The sequence below is a fragment of the Falco punctatus genome (genome assembly GCF_963210335.1).
Source record: "Falco punctatus genome assembly, chromosome: 3".
NCBI classification, from domain to species: Eukaryota; Metazoa; Chordata; class Aves; order Falconiformes; family Falconidae; genus Falco; species Falco punctatus.
The window spans coordinates 9,660,768-9,688,013 of record NC_137582.1 but is presented as its reverse complement, the minus strand read 5'-3'; the positions used below and the strand labels follow the sequence as shown (position 1 = coordinate 9,688,013).

General features: G+C 37.4%; 1 protein-coding gene across 12 annotated transcripts in view; it reads right to left on the bottom strand.

Annotated features, from left to right (window-relative positions):
• The window catches only part of CDH18 (cadherin 18), a 689,972-nt gene that overhangs the window by 287,688 nt on the left and 375,038 nt on the right, over positions 1-27,246 (bottom strand). For 2 of the 12 annotated variants that reach the window (XM_080377756.1, XM_080377758.1), the window contains exon 4: positions 15,674-15,727. The exons of 8 other annotated variants lie outside the window; for them this stretch is intronic. The gene's annotated coding sequence lies outside the window, so the exon portion shown is untranslated. Of the gene's footprint in view, positions 1-10,272; positions 18,951-27,246 lie in introns of those variants that run through there. 2 more of the 12 variants (XM_080377759.1, XM_080377754.1) reach the window with 2 other exon arrangements.

Here is a 27,246-nt window from a genome sequence, read left to right as displayed (position 1 = left end):
TGAGATTGCTTTGGTCTGGCTGTCATGTAGGTAAACCCTTCCTTGCCCTCGTGAAAGCACCTGCTTTCCCAGAGAGGGCTCCCTGCAGAGCCGGCATGCTAGGGTCAGCAGCTGGCAAGAGGAGAAGAAAAAAGGGAAACACACTAATTCAATACACTCCTTGGTCTGCCTTTGGGGAGCACCCAGGAGGGCTGACATTGCTTTCCCTGCTGAAATCCCAGTCTTTCTGCTGTTGGCCTTTTGCCACCTTATCTGTTAGAAAGCAAAATGATGAGTTCAGAACACTGATCTGTTTTCCGATGTCTCAAAGAAAGCAATAGATTTTTGACATTTAATACAGATGGTGAAAACAGGCACCTGGTTTGAACTTAAGTTTCTTAGTGCAAGCTCTGGCTTTAAAGCATATGCACACATACATACGCCGTTCTTTCTGAAGAATAAGAGAATCCCATTCACATTTCAAGATAAAACTATTCTTTATAAGAAAAATATATGTGAAGAGGAAACTCAAATTCAAACTTAATATTGGGTGTTAAGCTGACAGATTAGAGCTCAGTTTTCCTCAGCACTTTTCAAAGAAAAGGACTTCAAGATTTAAAGAAACCCTGAGCAGGGGAAGGAGGATGAAGGGCTGAGGAAGCTGCCCTCAGGTGCTGTCTTTCTCTTTGGGCTTATATATAGCCTTCTTCCATCGCCTGGCAACACTCCTAACTATGCTTATTGATAGGACAGCCTCAGCCCTGCAGACTCAGTCAAAAACTAGGTGGTGAATACTGCTGCTTGCAACAGCTGCACACTCCTCTGAAGCTCTATAAATCCCTCTCAGGCAAATGCTCCAACTTCCCAGATGAAGAAGTAAATCCTGAGTGCAAGTGATTCTTATGACTAAAGCCACACTAACTTGCTTTGCCATTTAGATGAGCCACATATTCTGCCCCCTTACAAAAAGATCACCTTTCATGATTTGTTCCTCTTAATATCATGAGGGAAAAATTGAAATTTCTTACCACATTGCTATCATAATCAAAAAAGTTATACAAGTGTTACTAATTAAGATGAAGTGGAAGTATTTCCTGGGTTTGGGGTTTTGTTTTGGGTTTTTTTTTTCCCCAAAGAGATGCAAAGACATTGAAATTAATACTGGAGTTGTCAGTATACATTAAGGTAAAAAAGAGTAACGAAGTTCACATTCACCCAGTGACAGCCCAAGGCAGCATTAAAAATGTGCCAGTCAAGCAGAATGATGACAACGTACTTATTATGCCGCAAATAAGAAAAAACTAAATTCTGTAATTAGAATATAGCTCTCTTGTCCTCCACCCCTACCCCTTATAAACATCAAAACATTATCTGGCATTTTTCTGGGAGGGAGATTTTCTTTCTTCTGAGGGCAGCAGGAAAACAGGGGTTTGGGATTTCTCTTTCTGTTGTTAAAAAGGGAAATGCACAGGACGTTAAAAGAGTATTTAGAAAAAAAAAAAAAAAAAAAAACCAAACAAAAAACCCAACAACCTTCACACCTGAAGATGAAAGCATCTTAGTTTTATCACAGCCTGTCAATTATATAGAAAGAGCAAAACAATATCACCAGGTTATATTCAGTTGGCTAACATGTAACCAAGTTTTTTTGTATGTGTGTGCACGTGTGTGTGTCTATCTTTAAGTACATTAGGAAACTATTGTTATAAAGTGATTCTTCATTTAGGCAAATTGTAACTACTTATCTCCTGTTTAATTCCTCTAAACAGGACAACATCATATCCTTTAACTCCCGTAGATCAAATTCAAGCAATTTTTTATGGGTTTGTTGTTGTGTTTTTTTTTTTAAATAAGTAACACTTGGCCAACAAAGTACAGGTTTTAGCTCCTACCTATAAACAGCCATACATACAAAATCAAATGCCTTCTCTTTCTCCCACAAAATGTAACATTTACACAGGCCCAATCCAATCTCAACAAGAGCCAAAGAGCTACTTCCTCTTTTTTTTGATAAGCAACTTTATGTCATTAGGCATACAACTCTTTACCACTATTTTCACATTTATGCTCTAGATGTAGACAAATGCTGTTACAGTGTTTAATTACAGCCACGGTTGTGAAGGGATGGAGTATCCAGAAGTACTATTACTTTTAGAGCTAGGGGCTGCAAAACTTCATAGAATTTGTATTCAGACAGTGTAGTTTTTAATGAAGCTTCTGATTACCCTTATTCTGCACTTCTTTGTGAGAAACTGACTGCAGCAGGAATCACATCTTTGCATCCTCTTCTGCTCATTCATGCTATTCCACTGTTCCTTGCTTCCACCCTCTTTACCGCTCTAAATGTAATATAGGTTTCTAAAAAAAGCCTATCATAGTGTTTTTCAAATAAGTTTAACGATCTTTCAACACTTAGTGGAACTATGATACTCTCCTGATATCACTATTATGAAAATTCAAATGGTATTCATTATTACAAAGAGTTTCTTGCTGAAATTGAGTAACCTTAGAGGTATTTTCCAGTTTGAAAAAGGAATTGTGATTCACAGTAGGCTTTAGATATTAGCAGTCTACTTCCAAGGTGAATGAGAACATAAAATTAAAAATGAACCCCATCTACCAGTTTAATTAAGTAAATCATGCTTGCTGACTTTGCTCTTCACTTCAGAGCAGACCACAGCCGTCTTGCTTAATATCACTACTAGCAGTTACCCTTATATATCCTGAATAATACTACTTCAGTAAGATTGTCCTCAGCACGCTGCACCATGCCTTGATATCAGCTCCATCAAATAACTTAATAAAGTACAAAATAATTCAGCTACATTTACTGATTCTTTGGTAATTCCATATGTGGGGGTAGAGGCACTATCATTCCATTTATTGCCACACGCCAGGCACATGCCTGCCCTCTCCACTTTAGATACACAGCCCAGCACTGCCCATTATAAAAGACAAACTTCAGTGATGCTTCAGATCACTTGCTTGTGTTAAGTTACAGATCTAGTGCAGTGCTGCCGAAACTACTGAGGAAAAGGAAACCACTGCAGTTGCCTTTGACTGTGGCTTTTTGAAATTTTAAGTATTTTGAGCCATTTCTTAATAGAAAGATTTTGCTATTGCTAGCTCCCTGCCCATTCATAGGATTACTTCCACTCTCCACTTACACAGTATTGCTCTGGCAACTGTAATTTTTCACCTAGAAAAGCTATCTATGTTTAGGTTCTCCTAGTGGAAATAAACAGTTGGAAACAAGAAAGCACCCCACTGAAGCCCTATACATTTCACATGTATTGGTGGCCCTTGTGCAAGTTTGAGGAAATGCCCGAAAAGAGATCTTTCTTTGCCCAGAAGGAACATTCTTGTATGTATTCGGATGGACTAATCATGCTCCTCCTTGTAAAGACCATCAAATTCTTTCTATTACCTTCCAGTTTATTCATAGTATTGGCTAACAATAGTCATCTTGTGGATATTTTCCATGCCAAAGACACTGATTAAGAACGCGGGGGGATGGATCAAACAGCATATGTTCATGGCACAGAGGATACCTAGAGAAGGCAGCAAAACTGTGGTTGCATGTGGCAACTTTTATTCTGAAAGTTCTGAGAATTTACCAGAGCCCTATACCAATCAGAACCTTTAAAAAAAACGGTCTGCCAGTATAATTTCCAAGATATTGTATCTCAGAACTCCTGGTGCTACTACACTGAAAAACTGTGCATTATTAACGATGTTTACATAGACAACAAAATTTAGTATTAGTCATGGCAGACATCTGTAGAAAATTAAATTCAAAATCCCAAGCATTATCCTAAGAAATCTGCTCAAGAAACTCTCCAAACAAGGAGCAGTAATTTACCACAAAATCTGCATGATGGATAAAAAAATAATTAGCAAACTCAACTGTCAAATAGCAGAAACTCCAACTAATTAGCCATAAGCAATTGGAAGTGAAGGAATTATTAACAAAAACAATTGATGTAGTCTCCCATAAATGATCCCCTAAATTTCTTGTGGCATTACCATTAGATGTACACTCGCAACCTGAAAAATCATATTAAACAAAACACAAGGAAGTTGGCATGTTAAATGATAAAATTACAGAGCAACTGAATTTCCATTCAATGAACCATTTTAGCTAGTTTAATCACAATTAAATAAATTTCTGCAAATTTGACCATCGGCCACTGTTTATATTAAAAGAGTTGGAAAGAATTATAAGAAACAACAAAATCCAGGCAATTATGGATGTCAAAATCACTATATTTTGCAAAACATCTATTTTTAGAGAATAGAGCAGTATCTTCTATGACATACGATTTCCATAGTGGCTTATGATGATATTACACAATTAATTTTCCTTTAAATTTATTTCCCTAACATGTTTATTTAACCAAGTAACAACATTTTTGGTGTTTAAAAACTAGATAGTTCAAAAATAAATTAAATATCAGTGTATACTCTTTGATATACAGAATAGTTTCCTATGTGAAGTAAAGCAATAATACTGGCATGAATTTTAATAGACATTGATTCATAAAGAGCAGCTTTCTGAATTCTGGATGCACTGCCACAACTGCAAAATTAAGCGCTAGATGTGAAATATGCTTTTAAATTTCCACATATTAAACCTATGGAATGTTCTTCAGAGATACCAGAATGGGGAAGCTGTGCCTAGTGAAATCTGAACTTCAAATAAGAGTTGAGCCATTTCAATTGCTTAGAGCTCTAAGGTAGCCCCACAGTCTATCCATTTTCAGCTCAGAAAACTAAATGCCTCCCCCAAAGTAAGAAAATACAGAAATAAAATACAAGCAGCAATTTTGTTACTGAGATAAAATATAATGATTATATATTTGGCAGCTTAATGTAGATGCTCAAGATTTAGAAAAGTCGTTTCCTGGTAGTCCATAATCACATACAGGAACTTTTCCTGGCAAGGAAACTCTTTATCTTTGGGCTGTTTCTGCTGCTGTTGGGCCATTCTGTCCATCCAGCTCGATCTCTGTTCTTGCGTAACACCAAACAGACATTATCTGCGTTACGAACTTTCTCATGTTAATTCCCATGCTTTCACTATTTCATTTTGCCACATTTTGTTGTGTATTGTTTTCATTTTGCATCATGAGGCTGCTACTTCTTTGCGTTAGTAATTTAATTTCAGTTTTACAAATCACAGTATTAAGAACAAAATATACTGTTTAAAATTGACTTTGCCTGAAGTAATTAAGTGCTCTGAGTATTAAGGCACAAGTATAACTGGCTTGAAGGAGGTCTTATACTAAGGTGTCTCATATAAAGCTAGCCATGTCAGTACTTAATTTTCCCTGCAAATGATTTATATGGCATACAAGGAAGAAAAAAATAACCACAGTAAGTAAGGTGAAGCGAGAACAAACAGTCTGGGCCTCCTCAGCTTGCAGGTGCCTGAGGAGGGCACAGCCATGAATACGGTGGGTAAGCTGAATACACAAGGGTTACTCATCCCATCCTGAGAAACCTAGGTGGTGCCTGACAAACTGGTTGGAGATAGCTTTGGGCAGAGGGAAGAACATCCTGCTCTAGACAGCAGACACAGAATGGCTGCAGCCTGGAGCCCTGGCAAGTCGTATCGGCAAGCTCAGAAACGAATCTGTCCAACAGCAGTGTCAGGTCAAACCAACAGATGCCAGTGCCAGGAGGGCACTGGCCCACAGGGAGCGGCCAGGTCCACCCGCCTTCCCCTCCTGCCTCCCAAGTACCTTCCTCTGTCACAGGTGCAGTGGCACAGGAGGGCACTTCGGTACTTCTGGCTAGTCACAGGCCCATCCTCAGAGGCAAAGCACTGCAGACAAGGGAGCACTGTTCTGACACAGCACATCCCGCCCGGCTTTCTCATCCTGTCCTGCAGTGCTCACCACAGTACTGAGTTCTTCTTTAATCATTAATTTTGCTGTAATGCTTGAATGTTTTGGAATGTGAAGAAAAAAAGAGAAAAGAAAGATCACTGCATTCATTTTTAAAGTAAAAAATAAAAATTAAAACTTTTATTTCAAAGTGAAGAGACCATCACAACTACGTGATGTGCTCCTATTTGCATTCATTTAAATAATTTCCTCTATTCATTAACTGATAAGAAAATGCAACAGACTGATAAATTATAGTGTTACGACCTTGTGTTTTACACTACAACACCATGCCCAGAACTGATATTCTCTTCCACTGCTGTAAGATATGACACCACCTTCCAAAATACAAACCTAGAATACCATTACTGTTTTCAGACATATATCATTTACTCATCTTACAAAGTTAATAATCATTCTTGTACAGTACTATTCATTCACTACTGGTTTTCTATTAGACCACGATAGATGTATATTAGACTGGTATATTTATAGGTTTACAAAATAGATCCATTTACTTATATTTGTGGGACTTTTTAATGGAAAATGGGTTGCATTTGTTTTTTGGGACAGCACGCACTGTTATATTCCAGAAGGGAATATTTTTAAATGACAGATACCTATCCACTCCTAAATTTAAGCTGCCTTTGAAGCAACTGATTTGGTAAAACTCCCAGCTGCACTGTTAGGTAATCCTAGTTGCTAAAAATGAAGTATTTTCTGCTTCTAAATTTTGTCCTAAGAGCGATTCAACAAGCATACAAAGATAATATTCTATTGACCATCCTGATCTAAACACATTCCTCCAAATTCCTTCCATCTACAAACACCAGAGAAGTGTCAAGCCTTATTCCCAGAGGATACTTTTCTCAGTCTTCCAGAAATACTCAGAAATGTTGACACTATTTTTCTAAGGCATTTTTATCATTGTTCTCAGTTAGAATTAATGGTTTGGGGTTTTTTTTGTTTTTTGTTTTTTTTTTTTCAGGCCAGTTATTTACCATTGGTAAACATAATATGAAAAGATTAAGCATTACAAGAAAGGCCTCTGCAATCTACTTAGGTTTCTAATATTTTTTTTTTTTTTCTGCTTAGCATGTCTATCAAATTCTCAACAACAACTGAAGGACCTGAACATACCAACTGAAACAAGAGTCTGTGCTGCGGAAGTCACACCAATACTATTCTGACAAAAAGGACAAAGAAAGATGAGTTACTATCCATTTGATTAATGAAGTTTTTCTTATAAGCCCTAATGCCTAAAACACCTGGCACAAGAAAACACATATAAATTTTTGTTTCTTAAAAGGCCTATTTCACATTAATTGTCTGTAGGCTTTTCAATTTCCAATATATCACAACAGTAAAAATCCTGAAAGAGGATTTATATTCAGTACAACTGTAGAATGCTAAATTACGTTTTCTTGCCATAACTGACTCCTTTGACAACTATGAAATCCTTAATGGAATTTCGTAACTATTAGCAGCACTTAGCTCAGCAATATGAATTTAACCTAGAGAGAATAACCTACAGAAAAGCAGGAACTCCAAGAATGTAGTTTCTGTGTCTCCTAAAGTATCTATTGAGTGTTCCCACTGAAAGTTGGGTTTTCCTCATTCCTGCTTCTACAGTGATATTTATAGAGACTATATATCTACAAATCTGCATACTTCAAGTATTCTGACACAGGTTAAGAATTATTTCTGTAGATAATCCTTGGCACTGTTTTATAGAGTACACTTCTTACAGGAGTTGCAACATGCAAATTTCTATGAAACCATAGAAACTACGACAATCAAACTCTGTGATAAATAGTACTCAGGAGATGGAAGTCATCACCATAAATAATAGCTGAGGAGCTGAACCTTCTTTCTGTATATATTTTCTCCTCCCTGCCACCGTGCTGCAGTGAATTGTGGCTCAAGAAAATATACTGGGAAACCATGAAGCCCAAAGATAAAGCCTAAAAGATATAATTGAAGCAGGCCATATTCTTCTACATAAGGTTAACTCATGGAGAAAAATCTATCTCCATTCCTGTATGTCCCAAGACAACAGCAAGATTAGTAACTGCTTAGTAGAAATGGAGGCATTCATATCTATCTTGCATCTCCATTAGTTTGCAGGGGGCAATATAAGTAAAAAGCAATGAAAAAAAAAAGATTACAATGAAATTCAGCTATATTTCAGCTATACATGACTGCCTAAACAGCAGAAGTGCTGGTTCAATTGCACTGTTTTTTTAAGAAAATTTAAAAATGAATGACCAAAAGATACTAAATTATAATCCCACATATTTGAAGAAATTGCATAAACCTGAAGTTCTTTTTCATCACTCTCACTGTTTAATAATTATGCTCAAAGATGTCCAAAAAAGATTAAAGTTCAAGCATCAAAATAAAGAAGGGCTTCTTATCAACTAATTACCCATAAAATTAACTCAAACGACTTCAGACTTCTGGTTCCTTCTAAATCATTAAGAAAATGCATGTTAAGTGATGTGACACAGTAACCTGGCACAAAAATAAACGTTTCCAAAAGTTTTACAACATTTTGGTGAATATTGCAATAAAAGCAAGAGCAGCAACTTCTGATATACCAGCCAGTGTCTGTTCTCGCTGCACTCTAAAGGCAAGCTATTCAGTTTCCATCATTGTAGTGATTCTGACTCTCAAAGAAATTTATACAAACTTAACTGAGATCAGAAAAACTTTTGTCAGTGTCATTTCTTTAAACTGGTATTGATGTAACAGGATTAGAATGTGATCCTAGGAGATATGATCACCCCAGCCACCTCTGGCAAAAGAATTCCTACATGATGTAATAAGCATGAATCCAATACCATCTGAGAGGACTGCAGTGTATTTTACTGTCCATTTTCTTCCACCTCTTCTGTCCAAATCACAAATCTGATTTTTAAAAGATGACTGCTGAAATGGGATCTCCTGTGATGATAGCCTTTCTCCCATGAAATTATATGAATAATGTCAGAAAGCAGCATCCTGCATGCTTGAACTTAAAAGAGTTTGATGCCAGTGGTAACCTGTATTTTCACTGCTGTCTTGTGATCCACAAAGCTATGTCAGTTCTCACCCTGTGATTGCATTACACCTGTAAATCTACAGCTGATTATGTCCACCTGATCTGTATGATTTGCTTACATTTCCCCATCATCCACGTGCCATGGGGATCTTGGTGAAACTGCAATCTCCATCACAGGACCAAAACTTTACATTGCAATTGGGGCATATACTAATAAGCCTTAATTGCCCTCACCAGCCTCACCAGGGACCCCCACCCATGCACCCATGGACATGTGTCCAGGGGCACCGAGACCTGGCTTGAGCTGTGCTGGAGGCACACCTCCTCCCAGTCCTGCTCCTGGTTGTTCCAGCACTTTCACTGGGATTTCTGAGGCTAACCTCAGACCTGGCTTGTTACCTTGCCTTTTTCTGGATTGGTGACTGCCGGACTGTCAGTGGGACTTGCCACTAACCCGGCTTTGCTTGCCCAGCTGCTCAGGCACTGTGGGATGGATGGTGCCCCACTGGTGACGGCCCTGCCCAGCCTGGGTGGGAGTCACTACCAGATGCCCCACCCTTGCAGACCAGCCCCAAAGCCCATGTTGGAGCAATACAGAGCTAGTTGGCCTTCCAGTGTAGGCAGTCTGTTTGGCCACTGACTGACAAGGTATTTCACCTTTGTTAATGTAACTCTTAATATGCATCACATTATCAATATTACCTTTCTCAGTTTCGAGCTCCTTATTCACCTTTTTATGCTAAAAAAAATCTTTTCAGAAAAAGAAAGGAAGTTATGCAATATTTTTGAAGCCTTTGATTTGGTAAAAAGTGCTTTTCAATTCACTTTACATAAAATATTGATGAAGTACATGACAGTAAAATACCATATTTAAGCCCTTTGAAACTGCAAAAGAGATTTTTGGTTATTTTCATATAAATCCAATACTAAAAGATATTGTAGGTTATTGGTGACCTTGTGTAAATGTTCATTAAAAGGTCTTCATGCAGACTGCATAGAAGTTGCAAAGAATTACATCATCAATTAGATTTTTTTAAGTGCATGTTAACAGATAGTTTAAGAACATCTATATTCTAGCATCTAAACTACTTTGATGATGATGATTGGAGTTCTAGTAAAAGAAAGAAAATGCTATTAAGATTTTCCAACCTTGAAAACACCTTATGTCCTACTTTCACATATCACAAGTATTTAATATCACCTTACAGCCAAAGCTAACAAAGACGTTACAGTACATGTAAATATATTTCTTAAACTATGAAGCAAATTTATCTGTTAACAAAACCTACTAATTTCATACAATTTACCAGAAATTGAAGGAGAAGGGAAAACATGGATACAAGAGTTCAAGTTTGATCTCACCGTCCTATGTACAAATACTCCCAAGACCCCCATGTGGTTCTCTGGTCACTTTTGTGGAAGGGAGAAGGCTGGGATCAATCTTTTGAAGACATTGTCTCCAACTTCCCAAGACAAGTTCTTAGTGAAGTCAGTACCCCAGTGAAGAACCTACAGCTATGACTATGGACAGACAGACAATACCACATACAAAAAAAGACTTTCATATCTGCAGGAAAAGAGCAGGAGCTAAGTAGGCAAAAGATACATCATACGAGAGATGCACTGTGATGCTTACACTTTTGGGGAGGACAGAAGTAAAGCACATTACCCGTCCCTAACCGCTAATGAAGGAATACATAAGACTCTTAAAAAAGATTATGTTTATGGTCTAGTTATGTTTTCACAGATGCTGTAAGTATCTTAGGGCTTTCTTTATAAACAGGCATGTATAGCATGCCAGGAGTTCTAAAATATGGTAAGATTTAATGGGCACTTAAAAACGTCCTGGTCAGTTATCCAAATCGTAAGAGACATGTCCGAAAGCACAAACAGCAGACATAGGTACCTAGTTCCTATTTATTGCCTCTGTAGATATTAAGAGTGTTCTAGAGCACTAGAGAAAGAACATCACCATGCTAGGCTGCAAAACTCCAATTCAATTATATCCATTTACCATCCTATCAAACTCTAGCAGCTTTATTGGTCTTCAATCAGAATTTCAGTAATAATTCTGTTGGAATCTCAATCAAAAGAGAGAGGAATGGATATGGTCAAAAAATGCCTGAATAAGTATAATATCTTTTCATCATCAGATATTCTCAAATCTTCATTTCATGCTTAAAAAAACCCAGACAATGATTCTGCATGAAGCCACCACAGGGAACTGAATCCTGTAGCTCTGAAATAGCAGGAGCATTGGGACTCCTGCACTTAAGAGAGGGAAACATCAGCCCCTTTTTCTTCACTCTTCTATTTTGGTATTGGTAGTGCTGTGTTGGAAAGAAGTTAAGTGCAAGAATTGTCAGTATGACTGGGAGAAAACATTGTGGGATGACTCGCATGACTGGAATTCTGCAATGGATAGCTAGAAAATCTTCAGAAGGGATAGACAAGGAAGGAGAGGCCGTGAAGGAGCCATGTATGTAAGGGAGTGTTTTGATTGTCTAGAACTTAATGATAGTGACTATAGGGTGTTCATGGGTAAGAATCAGGGAGAAGGCCGACCATGCAGGTAACACGGTGAGAGTCTGTTACAGACTACCCAACCAGGATGAAGAAGAAGCAGATGAAATATTCTATAAACAGCTGGGAGAAGTCACCAAATCACTACCCCTTGTTCTTGTGGGGGACTTCAACTTACCAGATGCCTGCTGGAAATACAGTACAGCAGGGACTAAACAGCCTAGGAGGTTCCTGAAGTTTGTGGAAGGTATCTTCCTAACACAGCTGGTGAGTGAGCCAACTAGGGAAGGCAGCCTGCTGGACTTAATGTTTGTGAACAGAGAAAGACTTGTGGTTTATGTGATGGTTGGAGGCCTTCTTGGGCATAGTGATCATGAAATGATAATTTTTGATTTTCAGAGAAGTACAAAGGGGAGTTAGCACAACTGCTACCCTGGGCTTCCAGAGGACAGACTTTGGCCTGTTTAGGAGACTGGCTGACAGTGTCCCTTGGGAGGCAGGCCTGGAGGGCAAAGAAGCCCAGGAAGGCTGGACATTTTTCAAGAAGGAAAGCTTAAAGGCAAAGGAGCAGGCTGTCCCTATGTGCTGAAAGAGGAGCCAGCAGGGCAGAAGACTGACATGGCTGAACAGAGAGCTTTGGCTGGAACTCAGGAAAAAAAGGAGAGTTTACTGCCTTTGGAAGAAGGGGCAGGCCACTCAGGAGGACTACAAAAGCGTTGTGAGGTTATGCAGGGGGAAAATTAGAAGGGCCAAAGCCCAACTAGAACCTAATCTGGCTACTGCTGTGAAAGACAATTAAAAAAAAAGTTTCTAGAAATACATTAACAACAGAAGGAGGACTCCATGCTTTACTGGATGCGCAGGGAAAAATAGTGACAAAGGATGACGAAAAGCCTGAAGTACTTAATGCTTTCTTTGACTCAGTCTTTAATAGTGAGACCAGTTGTTCTTTGGGTACCCAGCCCCCTGAGCTAGAAGACAGGGATGGGGAGCAGAAAGAAACTCCCATAATCCAGGGCAAAATGGTCAGCAACCTGCTACACCACTTAGACACACAGAAATCCACAGGGCCGGATGGGATCGACCCTAGGGTATAGAGGGAGCTGATGGAAGCGCTCACTGAGACTCTTTCCATCAGCCATCCTGACTAACCTGGGAGGTTCCAGTTGACTGGAGGTTAGCAGATGTGATGCCCATCCACAAGAAGGGCAGGAAGGAGGATCCAGGAAATGACAGGCCTGTCAGCCTGACCTCGGTGCCAGGGAAGGCTATGGAGCAGATCATCCTGTGTGCCATCACGTGGCACGTACAGGACAACTGGGGGATCAGGCACAGCCAAGTATAGGTTTATGAAAGGCAGGTCCTGCTTGATGAACCTGATCTCCTTCTACGACAAGGTGACCCACTTAGCAAATGAAGGAAAGACTGTTTGATGTTGTTTACTTGGACTTTACTAAAGCCTTTGACACCATTTCCCACAGCATTCTCCCGAAGAAACTGGCTGCTCATGGTTTAGATGGGTGTACTCTGCACTGGGTAAAAAACTGGATGGCTGGGCTGAAAGAGTTGTGGTGAATGAAGTTAATTCCAGTTGGCAGCCAGTCACAAGTGGTGTTCCCCAGGGCTCAGTATTGGGGCCAGTTCCAATCAGAATCTTTAGAAATGATCTGGGTGAGGGTATTGACTGCATGCTCAGTAAGTTTGCAGATGACACCACACTGGGGCTAAGTGTTGATTTGCTTGAGGGTAGAAAGGCTCTACAGAGGGATCTGGACAGGCTGGATTGATGGACTGAAGCCAGTTGTATGAGGTTCAACAAGGCTATGTGCCAGGTCCTGCACGTGGGTCACAAAACCCCCCCACAACACTACTTGGGGAAGAGTGGCTGGAAAACTGCTTGGTGGAAAAGAACCCTGGGGTGCTGGTTGACAGACGGCTGAATATGAGCCAGCAGTGTGCCCAGGTGGCCAAGAAGGCCAACAGCATCCTGGCTTGTCTCCAAAACAGTGTGGCCAGAACTAGGGAAGTGATTGTTCTCCTGTACTTGGCACAGGTGAAGCTGCATCTCGAATAGTGTGTTCAGTTTTGGGCCCCTCACTACAAGAAAGACATGGAGATGCTGGAGGCTGTCCAAAGAAGGGAAACCAAGCTGGTGAAGGCTCCAAAGCATGAATATTATGAGGAGTGGCTGAGGGAACTGGGGTTGTTTGGCCTGGAGTAAAGGAGGATCAGGGAGACCTTATCACTCTTTACAGCTACTTGAAAGGAGGTTGAAGCAAGGTGGGTGTTGGTCTTTTCTCCAAAGTAACAAGCGATAGGACAAAAGAATATGGCCTTAAGTTGAGACAGGGGAGGATTAGATTGGATATTAGGAAAAAATTCTTCATTGAAAAGGTTGTCAAGCATTGGAACAGGCTGCCCAGGGAAGTGATTGAGTCACCATCCCTAGAGATGTTTAGGTGATGCGTAGATGTGGCACTTAGGGACGTGGTTTAGTGGTGGACTTGACAATGTTAGGTTTATGATTGGACTCAGTGATCTTAAAGGTCTTTTCCAACCTAAACTATTCTATGATTCTATGCAGAAGCAGAAGAAAGTGGGAAAAAAAAACTCCTCTTAGTCACCCTTTTCTCTTTGAGCCTTCAGTCTTCATTGAAATCTATACTGCCCTTTTGTCTTTAGAATTGTTGAGAAATTTCTGCAATATCTCTCCAATGCCACTTTAAAAACAAAAATTTGCAAAGCATGTTTTCTTCTGCAAGGTTGTCCTCAATTCCATAAGAAATCAATTTAGTCATAGCACCATAAGGCCTAGAAGATTTTTTAAATTTATAGTCTCCATAGCTTTACACATAGCGAAATGACACTGTACCACAGCAGTGAGTGATCAGCAAGGTACCTGATGTCCCAAAATGAAGCTGGCCAGTAACTGCCGGGAAATAACTTTACCATAAACAGCATCCTCAACAACTCATAATGGAAAAATTAGAGAATAAATCTGTTTCATGCTTCTATCAGTCTGAAGTGCAGAACATGATTTTCACACAATCACTAGATACAGAAAATATTAAAACAACGCAGGAAGGAATGCACCTCATCAAGTCCAACCCCTCCAGCTCAAAGCAATATACAATGACCACAGTTAGTAACCTAAATGGGGGAAACACAGCATTTAGACTTGCATTTTGAAGATGCTCTATTCCACAAAAGTGAAATAATAATAGGCATTTAAAATTCATCTTGCTAATTGAATCAGGATATAAAACTCCTATCTTTATCTCATTAACTGGTTAACCTTGAGTATAAAAGCAGAGAGTGCACTGCACTGTGCATCTTCAGCAGAACTGAACATGGAGAGTCGATCTGACCCCTCTTTGGAGTACTACAGCCAGCTAAACAAAGATAGTTACACTGGAAACGAAATTCCTGTTGTACTGTTCATATTCATCCAAGATTCCCATCTCAAACTGCTTCTGATTTCTCATATAGTACCTGTTGTTGGTTAACTGAAATTAAATGAAAGCACTGTAATGATTAAAAACAAAAGCGTAAATTCCTCACTAATAGACAATATTATGTTGTTCTGTGACTACCAGCACTTAAAACACACTCCAGTTTTAAGTGAATGTTTTGAGGAAGCTAATGCTTCAGTTTCTTCATTACGTTTCTATTCATTTGAGTTCTGAAATACAGCGAGTGCTAATACACTGGCTCTGCCACTGGTACCCTTTCCAAGCTTATTTCACTTATTGAAGGATTGACTTCTGTTACTTGAAAATGCACTTTAAATCAAGAGCAAAAGGAAATGTAAATTCCAATCTTTTATGCAACTCTTGAACAAGTTCAGGGAAAAAAAAAAAAACCACAAGCTTAAGGTGTTTTAGGAAAAAAAGTTTAAGATTATAATTATTTATCAAGCACTATTTCCATTCCTCGGAGTAGTAAGACTGGGAACACAGAAGCGTTTCAGAGATGTGTTTCTTTAAAATATGTCTAATCCCAACTGGATGCAACATCACAGCAAAATTAGAATGCTTATTTTGCAGCGACCATTGTAGTCTCAGTGTCCAAAATAGTTATTGAGAAACTAAAAGGTAAAAATACCAAACCAATCAAAGAACAAAACAACACCCAAAAAACCTTTAAATTTTCATTGTGTGGTAGCGACAGTAGAAACTCAAAATTGAAAATTTTAAAGATGCTATTCTCTAGCAAATGAATAATGCAAATGTAAACTTACGTTTCAAAATTACACCAAAATTTTGCTTTGACGTCCACAAAATACAACCAATACCTACAAACAAAATAAGATAAACAAAAAATTTCATCTTTTATTTGAAATTCAGATCCAGAGAATGTTTCTACATAGAAATGGTTGAAGATTTGTTTATCTATTTATTTAATGCAGAATACTAACTGGAGTTATTTGTTGCTGTCCTTGATAAAAACCTTCACTGAGTTGTAACATAAAAAAGGGTCACTTCTACTGTAGCACATCCATATGTATCTCTAGTTGAGGATCTCTATTGCTTTTTTACCACGTGGTAGTACCAAAATATAATTCATCACTGTGAAGAGGTCAACATGAAAAAGAACACAAGCCTTTTGGATATTCATATTAAACAGATAAATACATAATAAAACCCCAGAATAAAACTGTTCCCTAGCATTTTATTACAGTACACTTGCAGAATGTCCCCTATCATCAGTACATGGTCACGGTCTACAATATGTAGTTACCACAAAGGGTCCTTTTGCCAAACCACTGGCTTGTTGGTCAAAGTACAATAACTTTTCATACCCAAACAAATGTAGGAAAGAAGAATAAAACTATCTCAAATTACACATACATTGTGATTATACAGCACTTTGAGGTCTAAATCAGAATCACTTTCTACAGCAGTTTAACCAAAGCATGGTTATGGCAGGGAAAAAAGTCTGAATGTTCAGGCTAATGAAAATTCACAAATGTTACAAAAAAAGAAATAAACAGTTAGCTTTCAATAATTACGCAGCTTCATTTACAGACTGCATAACAGATTACTGATTTAAGTTCTCAGCCTTCCTGCTTGGAGGGTACAATAGCAATAGCTACAGATACTGGCTACACGAGAAAGTGGGATAGAAGCAGATTGCAGAGCAAAGCTGTAAGCACTGTTGGTCACTGTAACAACAATATACACGTTTCATGGGATCTACTTGTAATCTGGTCCTGTGAATGAAGTGTCAGCTGGAAAACACAGGGCCATGTGCTACCAAAGCACATCTTCCAGTTCATTCTTCTCTAGGAGGGTACAACAGTGAAATTGCTCAGTGATGCAAAATAGAAAGTAGCAGTTGCTAAAGACAGACCTGCTTAGCATATACTCCCACCAATATTTTGCAAATGTCTAACAGGTGAAATTTCGGAGTGAACATATTTAAACCTTGTAACTTTCTGAGTGATCTTATTTAAGCCTTACAAAAATCTATAAGCAGGTAAGAATGGTGCCTTTGTTGACTGACTTCTGTATGTCTTTAAATGAAGCTCAGATCTGTGGAAATAATACTGACATCTACCTTGACAAATCTTATCAAAAATTAGAGGGACTGAATTCTCACATTTTCTTAAGAACAAAAAATCTCACACCTTTCTATGTCAAAACACCTAAGGAAATTTATAATATCAAAGAGCAGATCAAGTACTACCAAATTATCAGTACATATGTATTTAAATTTAGAAATCTGAGACTGAAAATGCTGAAATGTTATTGTAATGACTGCAGCTGATCTGGTCAACAGTTTGCAGATCTCCTACTCAGCCCCTGAGAAGAATAATATAATATATAAACACTGTCAATTTATTTAAAAAATTCTGGTGAAATACTCAGAAATATTTTAAATTATATTTCTATATCACAGTTTGGCACAATAATAGATGTAGCTGGGTTTTCACAAATGCTGAACCTATGAATATTGCCTAAGGTCAGAAATGTCTACAGTAGAAAAAAATATTTGAAAATATTCTGTATACTCTCTACAAAGAATTTTTTTTTTTTCAATTACAAGTAAACACCTATGTTAGACTTTAAGACCTAATTAAACAGTGAAGTCTTCTACACTGCAGGAGATTTCTGTGCACTTCAGCACATACCCCTTACTCTTAACAAGCTAACCTTGAAAGCAAAGTGTAGCACCCTAGAGATCATATGCTTATTATGCATGTCAGAGGAGCTCCAAGAAGATTCAGAGAAAAACTACCACCTGAAAGCTAAATTCCAAATTCTCTGGAATTCTTAGAAGTGAAAGAGCAAGTCACACAGAATTTTAGTTCAGATCTGATTTCCAATTCCTGATACATTCAATTTTATGAACGGTGACTTTGGAGACATTTTCACTGGCCTCGGTTATGTGATCTTTCATCTATATAGTTATAGTTTGTTTTGTCTATAATAAACAAAACTATTCAACTATGCAAATATCTTATTTTCAATTATACAAAAATATAAACCCTTCTGCACTCTCATATCACATTTTTCACAGTTATCTAGGGAAATGAGACATTTTCACAAGTGAAACAGTGCCATCTTGTGTATTATGGACTTCTTTTGCCAAAGTAGGAATATTTTTTCTCTAGGGATGTTCACAGATTTTTATTTTTTTCCCCTGAGAATGATACAAAGTGCCACAGATAAAATTTGAAATTTACTGATGAAAGTAGTTGTTCAAGTCATTCAAAAAGCCCTGTTAAAATAACTTAGTATCTTGAGACTGAAGCAATCAAAATTCAAGCCAGTTTTCAATTGAAACACCACTGGAAAGTTAGATTAAGTTCTCCACAAATACGTTTTACTCATGTAATATCTTAGTCTGCAGACTTGCTAAATAAAAGTTCAAGTTCAGTTTTAATTAACAGCTTTAAAATTTAACTTATATAGGCTGAATCTCCACCCATTTATTGTCCTTGAATACCTATGCAAGTCCTCATCAAACAGTTTTTAAAGTATTGTTGACCATCATTAAAATGAACAACACAGCTTACAAGAGTTCATTTTCAGTTTATAGATACTACTCTAAACTATTATTGGTTTAGACAACTGGAAATAAATAATTGGTACTGTAGCATTCCAATACCATGTAAGAATGAGCAAGTAATAATTTTTAATTAAGAGTTGACATTTACATTCATTTGAATGCTAAAGAAAAAAACCCAAACAACAACAACAAAAAAAAAAAACAAAAAAACCAAGAAAACTGTCTAACAAACACTAATATGGATATAGAGTAATTAATAACTGTAGAGCAGCTCTTTGATGAACACTTTTGTAATTTTAAAAATGCGTGGTGACATGTACTGCCTATAATTTAGCTAGACACATGCGCAGAATGCAGTTGTTTTATCAGCTGATAATTCAATGCTTTTTGCATCCATAAAATTATAAATTCCTGCTGATTATCTCTAACTTTGCTCAGAAAAGCAGGCTGAAGGACATAGCTGTTTATAATACCAAAAATTCAGTAGCAGTGATAAACAAATATTCCTGGTCCATTTTTAAAGTAATGTCAACTATTTCTATAATTTTTTAAAAAAATCAGTATGTCCCAGGCTTATTGCAAGTTGGCAGAAATATTACAAAGCTTTTAAAACATAAATAGATGATTTCTGAAATCGTAGATAAACACACTGAATTATGCAGCCTGACAGATTAAAAAACACCTGTCAGCTGAAAGGAATCTTCCTGGGGAATAAAACAGTATAGACAAATGGCAAGACTGAATGTCAAGAGTTGGTATGTACCAGAAAGGTAATTATGAACTTAACGATGTTTACATTAGGAAATAAAAACTCTTATCTATCATAGGTATAATCTCATGAATGCTAATGTTGCTTTTTTAACTTGCTGATAGAAATGTGAGATCATAAGAATTCATATACAGATCTGTATTTCAGGGCCAAATATGATTTGGCACACTGCACAGTAAGGAGTTGTGCCGAGATTAAGGAATAAGGAATAGAAACCCCTACGTCTTCTATTTCCCATGCACTGTGTCATGATTCAGACTTTACAGCTATTTTTATAAACAATTCCAAAAAAATGAAACTCCAGCAAGCAAGACTCATTTTCTGCTCATACCTTATTTTCCAACCACAATCCTTAAGTCTTCTAAAATTTTCAGAGAATAAATCAATCACTTAATTAAGGACAGCAATCCCTCAAAAATTTCAAATTTATATTAAAACACTTTAAAATATTAAATATGTCAACTCAAGCCACTAGAACCACCCTTAGTTGTGGGAGTCCCAAGCCCTGACACTGTTTCAGGTATTACACCACTAAAATTAATCTTCTCTGGGCATGGGTTGGCACTAGGGAAAAAAGAATACTGAAGCAGACTAATAATGAAATTAATAGTAGTTGCACTTAATGGGGGGAGGGTACTTGCTCTAGGTAAATAAAATTGCTTTGTATGGAAGAGATAATGGACTTGGGGAGAATGAAACCAAGTGTCTCTGGGCAAAGACTTAAGAGACCTGAACTTGGTTCTATTCTGCTAATTTTTTATGACTGTTTGACATACCCACTATTTATTTCTGCATATGTATATACACACACACACATACATCTGTCTTCTGTGTATATTTACAACATGTATACATATTAAGTCACAATACAAAAATGTTACAACTTGGACACACTGTTTTCAAGAAGAGATCATTCAGTTGGGCATGAAGCTACTGATTTCACTGTCCAAAATGGTTTGAACAACTTGTCTGGTATTCACCACAGTCCTGTCCTACCTGTGCCTCTGTTTTGCAGACAGAGAAAGGGCTTAATAGGTTTCCTTTCTCCAGCTCATATCTGTGAAATCTAGTTAATTAGTCTGTTGTGTGTATGACTCTGTTGCAGTAATCATATAGAATTTTGACAGTAAAAATGAACTACAATCACCATGAAAAGGCAAACAAGTCCACACAAGGTTTATACTTTAAAAAGAAAGAACAAGTTTTAAGAAGTTGTTTCATACATCATTAGATCAAATCAAAAAGTGGTCACTAAAGAACTTACCCATTAAAAGAAAGCAGAAGCACACCTAGAGAATTTTGATTTTATTTTTAAATCACATTCCAACACATAGAGGTCATGTAATTGTTAAGATAGAAAAATAAATCATTAAGGACTAAAAGTGAAGTAGGTGAACAGTGCAGATTGTTCTAGCTGTACTGCAGGTAGTACAGTCCACACCACGCTAATCTTCTCAAGTTTCTTTTAAAAAAAATAGAAAAATTCTAATTCTTTTTTAGTCTCCTACTATTATCAAATGCTCTGCTTATGTAAATAAGTTCAATATTAAACTACATTTTACAAGCATCATTACAATATGCTTGCTTAGTTTGCATGCTACTGTTCGGAATTCACAGAAATACGAGTAATTCAATTGTGTGATTACATGTGATGACTAACTTGACAAACATCAGGCATACATTAGAAAGAAAATAAGTGCTACTCTGCGAGCATGTAGTGATTGTATTCAGATTTTAGTCAAGCTAACACAAAAAGTGAGAGGCCCACATTATGGTTATAATATGCAATGTTTTCTGTATCAGCTGCAAAATAAGACCTCATCACAATAGGCAGAAGACAATAGTTTAAGCTCAAAGAAGCATGCACATGCAACTAGGACCTCAAAACATGACAACTACATATTTGCACAGCTCATATTCAGCCAAATGGTCCTGTATCTGGGGTATTTGTTATTTAAATTATTACATATATATTTTCTGAAACAGTGTCGGCCATCCTCTTGAAATAAGTCAAAATACTAAAAGGGATGTACAAGGCCTGCCAGGAAGCTCAAGAACTGTTTGTATCTTTATAATTTTATATTTTTCTTTTTTGTTTGTCTATCATATAGTAAAGCTTTCTGACAGCATAACTTTTGCTGTAATATTGTATATATTTAGGTTACCAAGGACCATTTATTAGGAATTCCTAAGTAAATCATTCACATATCAGTCTAATATTTGCACAAAAAATTTTTCTCTAGGATGTTAAAGTTGGTTTAAAAATAATTCTCAAAACATTGCTGATTATGTCTTTATTTTGCTTTACATCTTTCAAACATGACGAACAACATCTACCCTGAAAATTTAGGCTACTTGGAAATAACTTGCAGCAAGGTGGGTGCCAGTAATGGCCTCAACTTGCGCCAGGGGAGGTTTACATTGGATGATAAGAACAATTCTTCACCAAAACGGTTGTCAGGCACTGGAACAGGCTCTTCAGGGAAATGGTTGGGTCGCCATCCCTAGAGGTATTTGGAAGATGTTTAGATATGGTACTTAGGGACATGGTGTAGTGGTGGACTTGGCAATGCTAGGTTAACGGTTGGACTCAATCTTAAAAGATCTTTTCCAACCGAGACGATTCTATGGCTCTATGATACCGAAGTAAGGCATGGCAAATGGCACCTATTTAACAGTGTGCCATCTGACACCTCTATATCTTAGCTACTGTAGCTCTTTGTGTCGTCTCATATATCTTATATGAAGAGTTCAAAGAAGCAGAAAAAATCTGATAGTAGAGAAGTAAATGAGGTTATATCAGCTAGCAGAATACGTCCTTTGTGTTAATTTGACTGGCAAAGGATTGGTAAAATGATTTTTCAATACAATTTAAATATCTGAATGATCAATAGAAGTTCTTTACCTCTAACTAATTTACTACATACACACATCCATTGTGCCTATTGCTAAGACAGACAGTTACCCTTTCACACATTTTCTAGGTCTAACCTCCAGTAAAAACAAATTTTTAAAAAGAGGGCTTTGCACAAGAGGTTGGTAGGAGGAATGGTAAATTTTTTTCCATGTAATGGAAATGCATGCTGTGGCTAAAAGCAGATTACAAGAGCTTGGTTAACAATATAGTACTGCAGATATTGGAAAACAAATTTCAGTGCAGACTGTCAATAAGCCACACATTTCAGATTAAAATGTGTAGTAACACCGAAACCCACTAGACGTGGAGAAGAAAAATATTGCCTGTAACATCACCTGGCAACAGCAAGAGGGCCATATCCTAAGGTTACTGATTAATAAGATTCAGTTCAACCTTTTAGATTTGCTTAATTATTTACTAATAACATTACTATTTATATTATTTACCAAAATTGTTTGCAAACCAAGTCCTAAAATTATTCTGAAATCTGTGAAATGTAAAGATACAAAATAAAGAGGACCACTCACACACTTTCAATAAATAATGCACATGCCTAAGGAATTTGCTGACTGATTGCTACAACATTTTGTCAGATACAATATCCATTGGAGGTCTCCTAAAATTACTGTAGGAATGATGTCTAGCTTCTCATACATGTTTCTTCAATATTTACTTTTTTCCCCCTTACAGATAATAAAGCACCAAGAAAGAAAATCTGGCATGAAATCCATATATGAACTAATATCATTGACTCACTAATGATTCCGCCACACCAGTTCGTATCAGTTGGCCCCATTTCACAACCTATCCTTAAAAGGTGCCACTATCTTAGATGTTACATAAAATCAGCACATAACTCCTTTAAATGTACCTCATGCAGAATGGAATGCTTTTCAAATCAGGTAGTTCTGTCCTCAGCAATGGTTCCCAATATTCATTGCTGTAACATCAGTAGAACAGGAACTGTGTCTGAGATGGGAGAAGTTGCACAGACAGTAACATTTCACCTGTAGAGCTACTTAAAATACAAAAAAACCCACAAAACAAAACCAAGAAACCTACTGGCAACAGATACAGCCTAGTCTGAATCGAAGTTCAGCACTCAAATTTACTGTTCTTTCACATAGTATTTTGCTGCAGGAAAAATGATCAAGTTGCTGTCCTAACCCCAGTACAATCTTTTTTATCAAAACCAAAATATATGATAAGCTATGTCTTCACTGTATTACTTACCAATGAGATGTGTGAAAGCCCAGTGAATATCACAAATGACTACTGGGAAGACCTACTTCAAGAGTTATCAGTTACTGTGACTATCAGAGTGTGAGGGGGAAAAGACTGGTAGCAGTGGCAGCGCATTGCTTGAGACGGAACGTGACTTGACCTGCTCAGCTCGCTTCAATTAGTCCACTACACGTTGGTGAAGAGCACAACACTGACTTTATGACAAACGGCAGACTTCTTATTTTTATTAGCTACCTTTCCACATAGATATCTTTCAAAATAATGAAGAGTCTGTACATGAACCTAATTTTCTCTTTTTATCAGTGTTTTTGCTAAGACTGTTATTACCCAGTGTTACAGCATGTTTGAACTCGCATTTTAAGGAGATTTTCATGAGAAGCAATAAAGCTCATAAACTGCAGACGATAAACATAACTAAGCCAGTCTTTCCAGTCTCCTCATCTATCATTCACTACATATCATGTGATGCAAATATGGCACAGTATTACACACTAAGTGAAATACTTAAGATCAAATTAGTTCTTAGAACAAATACACATATGATTAGAACAAATATGCTGAATATTTGAAGAGCATCTGGAAACCATGAAATAAAACTATAGGTAATTATGTATTACAAACATTTTTGGCAGAAGATATTGAAAACATAAACACAGTAAGCCTGAGACCAGTACTGCTGTTGACTTGAAATAAAAATCTTGTGCCTTAAACCAGGCCTCTGGGTTATGTCCCTGAAGAATATATTATGCTAGTTTTGTCTTTTCTAAGGAGACTACTGTTTAGACATTATAATGACAATAACGACCTACTTATTTTAGACACAGGATGAAGAAGCAAGAAACACAAAATTTCTAAATACACTTGTTAACACTATCTTTTATTGTCTAAAATAAATACACTTGAACTAAACCCAAAAAATTTCTACACTTATTGCCTAATCTGAGGAAGATAGTCTAGTTTTTAAAACTGACTTTGACAATCACTCTCAAAGTACATACCTTTTGGGGTGCTTAGTACAAAGGAAAAATCTCTCTGGTATTTCAAACTGTGATCATTATTTTTCAAACATAGGCCTTAACCTCAGATTAATTATAAAATAATATTGATACACCATAGAAGATTTTTTGAGGAGGGATTAATTATCTTCGACTCAAAGACTGACTATCTTCTGCAGCTATGAGGCTGGTCTAACTTCTATAATCTCAGGAAATTTGCTTTTCCAGAAGTGGAGAATCCAGATTTTATTCTAGCCTCATCACACATCACAGCACATTTCCTGAAGAATGATGCCAAAAGAGTATCTTCTACATAAGTTTTATTTAACAGAAAGACAAAAAGATGAATCTTGACACCTCAAGCGAGATGTTGGGGCAGGGGGCGAGTGACTCAGCTTTTGTATTAGAATGAAAGAGACTAGCATCTCCGAAATACAGACTGCAGCTGGAAAGAATAGGTGAAGGAAACTGAAATGGGGTAAGAGATGTACAGAGCTAGATGTTCTTCATACTGATGCATTTCAATTAATCTTCTCCTATACAATTTCATTCATTAAAGGAGAGCAAGCTAGTGCTCTAACTGACGTTCAAGTGCATGTCTTAAATGGCATTCATCAGATGTTATCATTCATATTCTTGTAAATATTCTAAATACATCTTACTTCTAAACAGATATTTCTGCCACTTTATCATCTTTGCATGGAACTTTTTTCATGTATTTTAGAGAATAAAGTTAATAAAGCAGGCTTCTAATATACCATTAAATTCAAGTTCTGGAAATACACTTGAAGAGCTTCAAAAATACCGTAAAACAGATTGTCTGTCTACTTTTTTCTGCTTCCCAAATAGAGGGGCTTCCACTATTCCCCTTAAGCATTCTATAGCAGCCCTTGTTTTGGGGATGTCTTGATAGTCAGCTTTGTATCTGCTGTTTCTGCAGTGTGCCTCAATAGTTAATGCCAACCTTATCTTTCCAGTAGTCCAAAGGACTGCACATTACAAATCTATTATTCAAGTATAACTGCCTAAATTCACCCTTATTCATATCATTCCTGATTAAAACAATGGACTGCTGATACTGAAAACAGGTGGTAGGTAGAGCTCTAGTGAGATATGCTACAACAGGTCCACCCATAATTAGACTCGCTAAAACCAATTTTAAAATTCCCTAGGTTTACCAGCATGTTGCAGAATACGAAATCCACCACACATGATCAACATGGTTTCTGCAGAAGATTAAAACCTAAACTTATAAGACATGTTCTGATGTACAGCAGTGGGAAAAAATACCTCATGCTTCATTATGTATGGTTAGATTTGGTAATTAAGAGTATAAGCAAACTGTGATCAATGTTATGCACTATGTTTCTGAATACTTCATTAAATCTATCATACCAGTACTTCAGGTTCAATTAAATTTCCAATACACAGGCATTATGCCCATTTGAGCTGTCAATGTGTCCTAGAACTGCTGCTCCAACAGGCACCGGGTCACACACAGACTCTTTGTTTCACTGTAGGGGTGAACGAACACTGTTATAGGCTGTGGAAATACCGGCATCCTTGGAGATATTCAAAACCTGAGTAGACACAGCCCTGGGCAACTTGCCCTAGTTGACCCTGCTCTAGAGTTTCTACTACACTTTCTCTCCTCCTTATCCTCTTTATGTTTTATTGCGACTAGTAATGAGATCTGGGCACTAGCAGATGTGAAAAAATATATAGGAAGGGAATTCCTTGCATAGTGAGAAGTCCTGAAGCAGCATGTGAAGAGTAGCCAGCTTAACTGCATTACTAAAGGAGCTGGCCAAACCAGTGAAGCAATGTTTTATCTCTTCTTCAATACAAATGTCCCCAGCTCTGCTACCATGTAATATTCTTTAGAGTGAAGAGCTGTAAATTTAGGGCTTGATGACATAATTCTTTGAAAAATACGACAAGAGCCTGTCAGTTAATATTTGCCTTTAATCTTTCTTATCTCCTTAATACCAAAAATAGAATGTCATTGTTTTGAACCTGAGTTATGAGGTAGCAGGGTTTGGTAGCTTATTAACAAGGCTGTTGCACAGAGAGAGGCAGAGTAGAATTCTGCTCATTTTGTTTCAGTGAAGACCTTTTTATGTTTCATTTTTTTTAGGATTCAGTAACTTGTCCCTAGTAAAGTGGCGTTCCACCTCTGCTCATCACTGCTTTGAAAATTGGCTAGTATTTAAAACATGGATCAGTGAAAAACAGCACTGTATCATGTCAAAAGGAGGTGTCTGGTGAATGCTGCTGGGATGAGTGCTAGGTCATGTTTTAATTAAATTCCTCATTAGTGATCTGAAAAAGAGTATAAAGAGCATGCTAATGAGATTTACATATCTAAACTGGAAGGTGCCTTACAGTCCAAAAAACACAGAGAAGTTTGGAATGTGGGGGAGGAAAATCTCCTTTCATTGATTTGTAAAATTTTCCATTATCTGGCAGTTTAAAAAAAAAAAAAAATCAAGTATAGAAACGAAATTTGAACTCAGCTGTTTTTTCTTGGTGGTTTTGTTTGTTTGCTTGCTTGCTTTTTTTTTTTTTTGGGGGGGGGCGGGGGTGTTGTTGGTGGTGGGCTTTTCTTAATGAGAAATGGAAGGCTGTTGTAACAAAAAGTATCTTGGAGACAGTAGTGGTGGACTGGTGGACAGAAAGTTAATCAAGTTTTTTTCAGTGCCATTACATTCAGAGCTGGACAGCCCAGACCACAGCAGAGGGAGGAGGGAATGCTCCACTGCTGGTCAGATGCTCTAACATCATGTGATTGAGACCATGCACACCCTAAGAGAGTGCTACTGGGAAGAGGTCATCCTCCACACAATCACAGAACCATTTAGACTGGAAGGGAC